We start from the raw sequence: 11,884 nt of genomic DNA, 5'->3' as shown, positions 1-11,884 counted from the left end.
CGTCCATGGAATTTTCCAGGCAAGAGTACTGGAGTGGGGTGCCATTGCCTTCTCCAAGGTTGTTTCTAGTTATTGTAATTTACTGCATTCATTGCAGAAATGTGTTGAAGTGAACCATATATAGCTCATACCATTTAACAGTATTGAAATGTCATTAAAACAAATGATGCAGCTTGCATTGTGCTGGTACATCCTCACAAGTTAAATTATTTCTCAAAAGATTTCTTTTTGATTGAAATGATTTGTGTAAAATATCAGGCTGACATTCATTCATTCAGGTACACAAAAGACATCATTTAGGATTTTTAATTAGCCAGGCATTGGGGATATGAAAGGGAATTAGATGCAAAATGCTTTGCCAAGTACATTCGAGTTTATAAAGTAAAATGATTAAGTAAACCACTTAATTCACAAAAGCTCTCCAATGGTAAGTTTGAGGTTCTTGACCATTTGCATGGGACAAAGAGAGAAGGGGTGATGTGTAGAAGACTCACAACTCTGATTGTCACCAATCACCATCACAGCCTATAGTTCCTGAGAGAATTCCAAGAGCCACAGCCAAGGCTCCAGGTAACAGAATTGAATTCCTGTTCTAGAGTCCTGGGATTCCTGCGATGAGATGGTGGGAGATGCCCTAACTCTGCTTCTTTACTACTACTGTGTGTGTGTGTGTGTGTGTGTGTGTGTGTGTGTGTGTGTTAGTCACTCAGTAATGACTAACTCTTTGCGACTCCATGGACGGTAGCCCTTCCAGGCTCCTCTGCCCATGGGATTTCTCAGGCAAGAATATTGAAGTGGGTTCCCATTTCCTTCTCCGGAGGATCTTCCTGACCCAGGGATCGAACCAAGATCTGCATTGCAGGCAGATTCTTTACCATCTGAGTCATCAGGAAGGCAAGATAACAGTAGTACATAATACTGCTACTATGTACTACTGTTATTGTCTGGAAAATTCCATGGACAGGGGAAGCTGGTGGGCTACAGTCCATGGGGTCGCAGAGTCGGCCATGACTGAGCACATCAGCGTCAGCGCATGTACTGCTGTGAACTAGTGTTGTAATATCACGTGCTCATGCCAACTCACTTAATCCTCAGCAAAACTCAGTAATCTAGGCACGATCACAACACTCCTTTTACTAATCAGAGTGTAAGAACCCTGTTCAAGGTCCACACATGGCATGCAGCTAAACTGTGAGTCAAGACCAGGCAGTCTGGCTCCCGAGTCGGTTCTCCTGACCCCTGCCCTCCACTCTCTCAAGTTCACTGTGGACACAGCTGGGTTAGTGTCCTCTCTAAAACTTTCCTTCTCAAATCTTGAATGAGATTGGACACTGAGATTTTCTTATGTGTCAGAGAAGAAGTAACTTCTTCCAAGGGTGAGTTGGTCCATGTTGACCCTGCACCCCCAGCTCTGGGGTAGAGGGTGCTGCCTGGGGACAGCCTGCCAGCCCTGAGTTAGCCCCTCCTTTCCAGCCCCTCCTTCCCTACAACAGAGTCTGGGACCCTCAACAGTGTCTTACCTGTGAGATCTCAATCCCAAGGTGAGTGAGACCGTGTGTACCTTGTTCACTAAATGCATCTGTGTGTCATCCCGTGGGAGGGATACTGGACCCCAGAAAGCACGTCCTGTGTTCTAGGTGTCTGTCTGGTGGCTTCTGGTGATGGTGTGGAGTCTATAACTGGGTAAGGAATGATGACTTTGGGCCCAGAGGGAGCAGAGCATCAATTCTAAGTAACTGAGCAGATCTTGGTCCTTCTCCAGCCCCTGACTTTAAATTTTGGTTTTGATATTTATAATCAGTTTTTATCATTAATGTGTTAAAGGTCCAGATATAGGAGATGGGGCTCAGGTACAGTCACTGGGCTTGAGAGTGAGAGGATCAGATGACAAGGAAGTGAATCTTGTATAAATAATGGGTAAATATTAACATACTTGGAGGGAGGAAAGCTTGTGTTTAATTATCTTTTCTCCTGAGTCTCAAGAAGAAAGGATGGGTATTACAGGACAGAGAAGCTGTGTCTGTGGACCAGGATGAGGGTCCTTCTGGTGTGGGATATGGCAGGGCTGTTAAATGGCCAGCAGCTGCCCTGGGTGTTGGCCAGGCTGAGACATTAAGGTGGGCATGTGTGTGTGGCTCATGAAGCTGTCTCTGAGCTCTGGTGGGGACCCTGGGGCCTGTGTGTCACAGATGCTTCCTTCCACGTCTGTGCTGAAAAGAAAGAGTCAGGACGAGGGGGCCTCAGTCTGGGGTTGTTTGGACCGCAGGGCTGCATCATGGGAATCTTGAGCCTGAGGGGGCATGAGGAAAGGGGGCAGCACATTAGTGACCTTGAATTTTGATGGGGGAGCTCTCTCTTGCATCTCTTATGGTCCTTCTCTGTTCTATACTCATCCCAGGATTACTTTCTGGGAAGCATCTGAGAGCTTCTCTGATCGGTGGAAACAAAACAAGGCATCAGTGGCTATACTGGACATCAGTCCCTTCTGCTTGTATCTGTCCCATCAACCCACCTGGGATTCCATTCTTGCCGCCACCTTTCTTCTTAAATGCAAAACTGAGAAGGTGGGGTCAACTGATGGTTCCAGGAAGCATGAACCCCTTCTATTCTCTGCTTCACTCACCCCTTCTTTCCCCATCACATGCAGCTATCATGTAGAAGAAGAATTTCTATTTCCCCTTCTGTCTGGAGCTGTGGCCTTAAATTACATTTTGCATCATCTTTAGTTATGATTTATAATACAAATGTATTCTGAATCTTATCAAACCATACTCTCAGCTTATGAGGGGGATAAATGTGAAGTTTAGAAAACTTTAGTCTTTCTAAACTATAATTTTCTTGTTGTTGTTTAGTTCCTTAGTTGTGTCTGACTCTCTTCAATTCGATGGACTGCATTGGACATGAAAGGACCATCAGTCCCTTCTGTCCACAGAATTCTCCAGGCCAGAACACTGGAGTGGGTTGCTATTTCCTTATCCAGGGGATCTTCCTGACCCAGGGATCAAACCCACATCTCCTGCTTTGGGGGCGGATTCTTTACTGCTGAGCCATCAGGGAAGCTCCGTGCTTTCTTCTAGAGATCCCTGCTACAATTTTGGAAGACTAGAGTTCAATGATGATTCCTCCTCTCTTTGTTTCCTTTAATAGCAATCTCTTTCTCTCCATAAACATTTTTTGGTGAATAGCTGAAAGAGATACTTCACATAAAATGAAATGCAATAAAGGGACAGAGATTTAACATGTCTGAGCGTCCCTATAGGGAACCTGCCTGCCAATGCAGGAGACACAGGTGACATGGTTTTGATCCTTGAGTCAGAAAGATCCCTTTAGAAGGAAATAGCCACCGACTCCAGTACTCTTGCCTGGGAAATCTGTTGGACAGAGGGGGTTGGCAAGCTACAGTGCAGGGGTTGCAAAGAGTCAGACACGACTGAGCACGCAGGCACGTGCTCCAGGACCCAATCTCCAGATCATTCTGAGAAGGGGGAAAAGACCTGAAATCTCATCCCCCCAACTTGATGGGTCTCACTTCATGCCTCCACAGTCACCTGTGAATTCATGTACTCCTGGCCCTCATTTTCTGCTGACCTGATAAATATTATTGTATTTCAAGACTTCTTGTAGGTCTCTGCTTCCACCCTGAGCTCAGTGCTGGGGAAAATCATTACTTGATTGTACAAAAGATATTCTCCGCAGGTCAACAGATCCCACACCCAGGCCCTGTGAGATCTCACAGTCTGCAGACGTCGACCAGGGTGATTAGGAGAGAGAAAGGCACTCATGGTTTTTGATGCACCTTTTCTATCCCAGTCCCGGTCATGGGACCCCGCTCTCAGGACCACGGAAGCAGGAGGTCAAAGGACCATGCTGCTCATTTAAGGAGATGTGGAAGATTCAAAAGCTCACTGGTGTTCAGAAAGGGGCAGATGCAGCCTCCGATAGTGGCTGAAATGGTGAAAGCTGTTTCTATTGGCTCTCAGGAGGGAGGGTGTAAGGGGTGGTCTATATAGACCCAGTCAGCACCCTGACGCTCCTCACAGGCTGATCCTGAAGCTGGGACTGTGATCTTGAGGACGTGGGGTCAGGATGGCTCTGGGCACACATCTCTCCCTGCGGGGACTCTGTGTCCTCCTCCTTGGTACCATGGTGGGTGGTCAAGGTAAGGGCTGCCCCTCTGTCCTGGGTCCACAGCAGGGAGTGGACATTGTGGTGAAAGGAAAGGTGTCTGGATCTGTGGAGCCATGGTCTCAGTAATTTTGACCAAAAAGGAGCCACGCTGACTGTGAACACTGGTCCGTCTCCTGTGGGGGGTCCACTGGTCATAGAGGCAGATTTTACAGAGCAGTGAGGTTTGGTCTGAACCTAGCTGGGTCAGCCTGAGTCCCTCCACTGTCTCCCTTGTTCTCAGGGAGCTTCTAGAAGTCCCAGTGGCTCCCAGTGTGTGGAAGGTCCAGCGACTGACCTCAGCTGGGACTCTGGGCTGTTCCCACACACTCCATGTGCCTGGTGTTTGACCACTCCCGCTGGGTCCCCATGTTTCCTGTGTCTGTGCTCCTGTAGGCTCTGTATGTGTGTGTGTGTGAAGGTAAGGAGTATGTGAGGGTGTGTGTTTGTAAGGGTATGAGGAGTATGTCTGTGAGTATGTGAGGAATGTGTGAGGGTGTGTGTATGTGAAGCTGTGAGTGTGTGTGAATAGAATGTGTGAGTGAGGGTGTGAAGAGTGTGTGTGTTTGTGGAGTGTGTGAGGAGTGTGTGAGGGTGTGTGATGTGTGTGTGTGTGTGCATGTGTGTGTAAGGGGTGGTATAGCCTGTCTGTGTGACAGGAACGGGGCTACTGAGCAGGGAGTGAGTCCATTGGTCTGTGAAGCACACAGGATGTCCACAGGGCTGGGTGTCATGCCGCTGCATGTGACCAGATCAGAGATAATGGCGCACCTGCCTGCCTCTCTCTGGCTCCTCTCCCCCATCCCCTGGGCTCTCCTCTGCTTGTTGCCCTGTCTGCCCAGCACTGGGCTCTGTGAGACGCTCTGCTTGCTGGCCTCACCTGTTCCCACCAGGTGTTCATTGTGGAACAGAGGAGCCTGCAGCCAGGAGAGGGGACCTTTTGTCTGTAGAGATCAGTTGAAGCACAGCCTCAGGTGTATAAGTTCCCAAGTCCCTGCCCCAGTCCCTGTGATGTTTCCTGATGTGCTGGGGGCCTGGGACGGTCCCTTCCCCTCCCAGGATCTGCTGTGACTCTGTAGGGAGCACTTTCTCTCGTGCCCTCTCCTGTCCCTCCCTGGAGCTGCTTTCCACTGAGTGAGGGTGGAGTGTATTAATCTTTCTTCATGGTCTGCAGGGTTTCCTTGGACAAATCCGCTGATCTCCTTATGGGAGTCCTCTTGGGTCACAGAATTTTTTCTTCTCTTTAGACCTTTAGAATTCTTTGTCTTTGCATTTGGACAGTTAACTCTGTGAGTCTTAGAAAAAGTTGCTTTGGATTGAAATTTTGGGGTGACTTATTAGCTTCTTGAACTTAGATGTCCAGATCTTTCCCTAGGTTTGGGAAATTCTCAGCCTGTGTTTTCTCTTTTCTGTTTTAATTATTTATTTTTGGCTGTGCTAGGTCTCCTTCCTTGTATACAGGATTTCTCTAGTTGTGGTAAGCAGGGGCTACTCTTCGCTGCAGTGCACAGGCTTCTCACTGCAGTGGCTTCTCTTGCTGGGGACCACAGGCTCTAGGTGCACAGGTTTCAGTAGCTGTGGCACACTGGCTTAGTTGCCCTGTGGCATGTGGGATTTTCCTGGACCAGGGATTGAACTGATGTCCCCTGCACTGGCAGGTGGACTCTTATCCACTGCACCACCAGGGAAGTCCTCAGCCCTTAATTCTTTTCTCCCTCACTTCTCCTGTCCTGACTCCATTGCATACATTGTTCCTCTTTATGGTGTCCATAGTTCCCACTGGCTTTCTATATTCCTTTCATTCTTTTTTTGCTTCTTTATGTGGATACTTTCAACTGATCTTTCTTCTAACTCATTGATTCTTTTTTCTTTTTCTTTCCTTTGGTCGTCTGTTGTTAAATCTCTGTATTGAGCTTTTCAGATTACTCATTATGTGTGGATGCTAAGTCGCCTCAGTCATGTCTGACTCTTTGTGACCCTATGAACTGTAGACTCTTCTGTCCATGGGATTCTTCAGGCAAGAACACTGGAGTGGGTTGCCATGCCCTCCTCCAGGGGATCTTCTGGACCCAGGGATTGAACCCGAGTCTCTTACATCTCTTGCATTTGCAGGTGGCTTCTTTACCACTATTGCCAACTGGGAAGCCCATTCATTTATTATTCAGCTTCAAAATATCTGGTTAGTTCTTTTAAAAAATACTGGAGCCTATTATACAGAGTGAAGTAAGCCAGAAAGAAAAACACCAATACAGTATACTAACACATATATATGGAATTTAGAAAGATGGTAACAATAACCCTGTGTACGAGACAGCAAAAAAGACACTGATGTATAGAACAGTCTTATGGACTCTGTGAGAGAGGGAGAGGGTGGGAAGATTTGGGAGAATGGCATTGAAACATGTAAAATATCATGTATGAAACGAGTTGACAGCCTAGGTTCGATGCACGATACTGGATGCTTGGGGCTGGTGCACTGGGACGACCCAGAGGGATGGAATGGGGAGGGAGGAGGGAGGAGGGTTCAGGATGGGGAACACATGTATACCTGTGGTGGATTCATTTTGATATTTGGCAAAACTAATACAATTATGTAAAGTTTAAAAATAAAATAAAATAAAAAAATAAAAAATATTTTATATATCTTTATTGTTCTTATTATATTTGCATTGTTTTATTGGTATCATTAAATATTTGAGTTATCTTGTAACACTCTGATCATCTTTTGAAGTATTATTTTGAATTCTTCATCAGGCAATTCCTGGATCTCCATTACTTTGAGCTGGTTACAGGAGGGTTTTTTTTTTTTTAATAGTTCTGTTATTTTTTTTCTTTTCTTTTCTTTTTTAACTTTACAATATTGTATTGGTTTTGCCATATATCAACATGAATCCGCCACAGGTATACATGTGTTCCCCATCCTGAACCCTCCTCCCTCCTCCCTCCCTGTACCATCCCTCTGAGTTGTCCCAGTGCACCAGCCTCAAGCATCCAGTATCGTTCATTGAACCTGGACTGGGAACTCGTTTCATATATGATATTACTCATGTTTCAATGCCATTCTCCCAAATCATCCCACCCTTTCCCTCTCCCACAGAGTCCACAATACTGTTCTATACTTCAGTGTCTCTTTTGCTGTCTTGTATACAAGGTTATTGTTACCATCTTTCTAAATTCCACATATATGCGTTAGTATACTGTATTGGTGTTTTTCTTTCTGGCTTACTTCACTCTGTATAATAGGCTCCAGTTTCATCCACCTCATTAGAACTGATTTAAATGTATTCTTTTTAATGGCTGAGTAATACTCCATTGTGTATATGTAACACTGCTTTCTTATCCATTCATCTGCTGATGGACATCTAGGTTGCTTCCATGTTCTGGCTATTATAAACAGTGCTGTGATGAACATTGGGGTACACGTATCTCTTTCAATTCTGGTTTCCTCGGTGTGTATGGCCAGCAGTGGGATTTCTGGATCATAAGGCAGTTCTTTTCCAGTTTTTTAAGGAATCTCCACATTGTTCTCCTCTTCACTATCTGCCATAAGGGTGCTTTCATCTGCATATCTGAGGTGATTGATATTTCTCCTGGAAATCTTGATTCCAGCTTGTGTTTCTTCCAGTCCAGCGTTTCTCATGATGTACTCTGCATATAATTTAAATAAACAGAGTGACAATATACAGCCTTGACAAACTCCTTTTCCTATTTGGAACCAGTCTGTTGTTCCATGTGCAGTTCTAACTGTTGCTTCCTCACCTGCATACAAATTTCTCAAGAGGCAGGTCAGGTGGTCTGGTATTCCCATCTCTTGAAGAATTTTCCGCAGTTGATTGTGATCCACACAGTCAAAGGCTTTGGCATAGTCAATAAAGCAGAAATAGATGTTTTTCTGGAACTCTCTTGCTTTTTCTATGATTCAGCAGATCTGATCTGATCTGACACTGTTATCCATAGTGGCTGTGCTAGTTTGCATTCCCACCAACAGTGTAAGAGGGTTCCCTTTTCTCCACACCCTCTCCAGCATTTATTGCTTGTAGTCTTTCGGATTGCAGCCATTCTGACTGGTGTGAAATGGTACCTCATAGTGATTTTGATTTGCATTTCTCTGATAATGAGTGATGTTGAGCATCTTTCCATGCATTTGTTAGCCATCTGTATGTCTTCTTTGGAGAAATGCCTATTTAATTCTTTGGCCCATTTTTTGATTGGGTCATTTATTTTTCTGAAATTGAGCTGTAGGAGTTGCTTGTATATTTTTGAGATTAGTTGTTTGTCAGTTGCTTCATTTGCTATTATTTTCTCCCATTCTGAAGGCTGTCTTTTCACCTTGCTAATAGTTTCCTTTGTTGTGCAGAAGATTTTAAGTTTAATTAGGTCCCATTTGTTTATTTTTGCTTTTATTTCCAATATTCTGGGAGGTGGGTCATAGAGAATCCTGCTGTGATGTATGTCAGAGAGTGTTTTGCCTATGTTCTCCTCTAGGAGTTTTATAGTTTCTGGTCTTACGTTTAGATCTTTAATCCATTTTGAGTTTATTTTTGTGTATGGTGTTAGAAAGTGTTCTAGTTTCATTCTTTTACAAATGGTTGACCAGTTTTCCCAGCACCACTTGTTAAAGAGATTGTCTTTAATCCATTGTATATTCTTGCCTCCTTTGTCAAAGATAAGGTGTCCATAGGTGCGTGGATTTATCTCTGGGTTTTCTATTTTGTTTCATTGATCTATATTTCTGTCTTTGTGCCAGTACCATACTGTCTTGATAACTGTGGCTTTGTAGTAGAGCCTGAAGTCAGGAAGGTTGATTCCTCCAGTTCCATTCTTCTTTCTCAAGATTGCTTTGGCTATTTGAGGTTTTTTGTATTTCCATACAAATTGTGAAATTATTTGTTCTAATTCTGTGAAGAATTCCGTTGGTAACTTGATAGGGATTGCATTGAATCTATAGATTGCTTTGGGTAGTATACTCATTTTCACTATATTGATTCTTCCAACCCATGAACATGGTATATTTCTCCATCTACTAGTGTCCTCTTTGATTTCTTTCACCAGTGTTTTATAGTTTTCTATATATAGGTCTTTAGTTTCTTTAGGTCGATATATTCCTAAGTATTTTATTCTTTTCATTGCAATGGTGAATGGAATTGTTTCCTTAATTTCTCTTTCTATTTTGTCATTATTAGTGTATAGGAATGTAAGGGATTTCTGTGTATTGATTTTATATCCTGCAACTTTACTATATCCATTGATTAGTTCTAGTAATTTTCTGGTGGAGTCTTTAGGGTTTTCTATGTAGAGGATCATGTCATCTGCAGACAGTGAGCGTTTTACTTCTTCTTTTCCAATTTGGATTCCTTTTATTTCTTTTTCTGCTCTGATTGCTGTGGCCAAAACTTCCAAAACTATGTCAAATAGTAGTGCTGAGAGTGGGCACCCTTGTCTTGTTCCTGACTTTAGGGGAAATGCTTTCAATTTTTCACCATTGAGGATAATGCTTGCTGTGGGTTTTTCATACATAGCTTTTATTATGTTGAGGTATGTTCCTTCTATTTCTGCTTTCTGGAGAGTTTTTATCATAAATGGATGTTGAATTTTGTCAAAGGCTTTCTCTGCATCTATGGAGATAATCATATGGTTTTTATTTTTCAGTTTGTTACTGTGGTGCATTACATTGATTGATTTGCAGATATTGAAGAATCCTTACATCCCTGGGATAAAGCCCACTTGGTCATGGTGTATGATCTTTTTAATGTGTTGTTGGATTCTGATTGCTAGAATTTTGTTAAGGACTTTTGCATCTATGTTCATCAGTGATATTGGCCTGTAGTTTTCTTTTTTTGTGGCATCTTTGTCAGGTTTTGGGATCAGGGTGATGGTGGCCTCATAGAATGAGTCTGGAAGTTTACCTTCCTCTGCAATTTTCTGGAAGAGTTTGAGCAGGATAGGTGTTAGCTCTTCTCTAAATTTTTGGTAGACTTCAGCTGTGAAGCCATCTGGACCTGGGCTTTTATTTGCTGGAAGATTTCTGATCACAGTTTCAATTTCCGTGCTTGTGATGGGTCTGTTAAGATTTTCTATTTCTTCCTGGTCCAGTTTTGGAAAGTTGTACTTTTCTAAGAATTTGTCCATTTCTTCCACGTTGTCCATTTTATTGGCATATAATTGCTGATAGTAGTCTCTTATGATCCTTTGTATTTCTGTGTTGTCTGTTGTGATCTCTCTATTTTCATTTCTAATTTTATTGATTTGATTTTTCTCCCTTTGTTTCTTATGAGTCTGGCTAATGGTTTGTCAATTTTATTTATCCTTTCAAAGAACCAGCTTTTGGCTTTGTTGATTTTTGCTATGGTCTCTTTTGTTTCTTTTGCATTTATTTCTGCCCTAATTTTTAAGATTTCTTTCCTTCTACTAACCCTGGGGTTCTTCATTTCTTCCTTTTCTAGTTGCTTTAGGTGTAGAGTTAGGTTATTTATTTGAGTGTTTTCTTGCTTCTTGAGGTGTGCCTGTATTGCTATGAACTTTCCCCTTAGGACTGCTTTTACAGTGTCCCACAGGTTTTGTGTTGTTGTGTTTTCATTTTCATTCATTTCTATGCAAATTTTGATTTCTTTTTTGATTTCTTCTGCGATTTGTTGGTTATTCAGCAGCGTGTTGTTCAGCCTCCATATGTTGGAATTTTTAATAGTTTTTCTCCTGTAATTGACATCTAATCTTACTGCATTGTGGTCAGAAAAGATGCTTCGAATGCTTTCAATTTTTTTTGAATTTACCAAGGCTAGATTTATGGCCCAGGATGTGATCTATCCTGGAGAAGGTTCCATGTGCGCTTGAGAAAAAAATGAAACTCATTGTTTTGGGGTGAAATGTCCTATAGACATCAATTAGGTCTAACTGGTCTATTGTATCATTTAAAGTTTGTGTTTCCTTGTTAATTTTCTGTTTAGTTGATCTATCCATAGGTGTGAGTGGGGTATTAAAGTCTCCCACTATTATTGTGTTATTGTTAATTTCCCCTTTCATACTTGTTAGTATTTGTCTTACATATTGCGGTGCTCCTATGTTGGGTGCATATATATTTATAATTGTTATATCTTCTTCTTGGATTGATCCTTTGATCATTATGTAGTAACCTTCTTTGTCTCTTTTCACAGCCTTTGTTTTAAAGTCTATTTTATCTGATATGAGTATTGCTACTCCTGCTTTCTTTTGGTCCCTATTTGCATGGAAAATCTTTTTCCAGCCCTTCACTTTCAGTCTGTATGTGTCCCCTGTTTTGAGGTGGGTCTCTTGTAGACAACATATGTAGGGGTCTTGTTTTTGTATCCATTCAACCAGTCTTTGTCTTTTGTTTGGGGCATTCAACCCATTTACATTTAAGGTAATTATTGATAAGTATGATCCCATTGCCATTTACTTTATTGTTTTGGGTTCGAATTTATACACCCTTTTTGTGTTTCCTGTTTAGAGAATATCCTTTAGTATTTGTTGGAGAGCTGGTTGGTGGTGCTGAATTCTCTCAGCTTTTGCTGATCTGTAAAGCTTTTGATTTCTCCTTCATATTTGAATGAGATCCTTGCTGGGTACAGTAATCTGGGCTGTAGGTTATCTTCTTTCATCATTTTAAGTATGTCTTGCCATTCCCTCCTGGCTTGAAGAGTTTCTGTTGAAAGATCAGCTGTTATCCTTATGGGAATTCACTTGTGTGTTATTTGTTGTTTTT

At 42.5% G+C, this 11,884-nt stretch overlaps 1 pseudogene; it reads left to right on the top strand.

The window, feature by feature from the left end:
* Positions 1-4,086: 4,086 nt before the first annotated feature.
* The window catches only part of LOC129621255 (antigen WC1.1-like), a 69,448-nt pseudogene continuing 61,650 nt past the window's right edge, over positions 4,087-11,884 (top strand).

The sequence above is a fragment of the Bubalus kerabau genome, chromosome 1, assembly GCF_029407905.1.
Source record: "Bubalus kerabau isolate K-KA32 ecotype Philippines breed swamp buffalo chromosome 1, PCC_UOA_SB_1v2, whole genome shotgun sequence".
NCBI lineage: Eukaryota > Metazoa > Chordata > Mammalia > Artiodactyla > Bovidae > Bubalus > Bubalus kerabau.
Note: the sequence above shows the minus strand (reverse complement) of the source record. Positions and strands in the feature narration are given on the sequence as shown.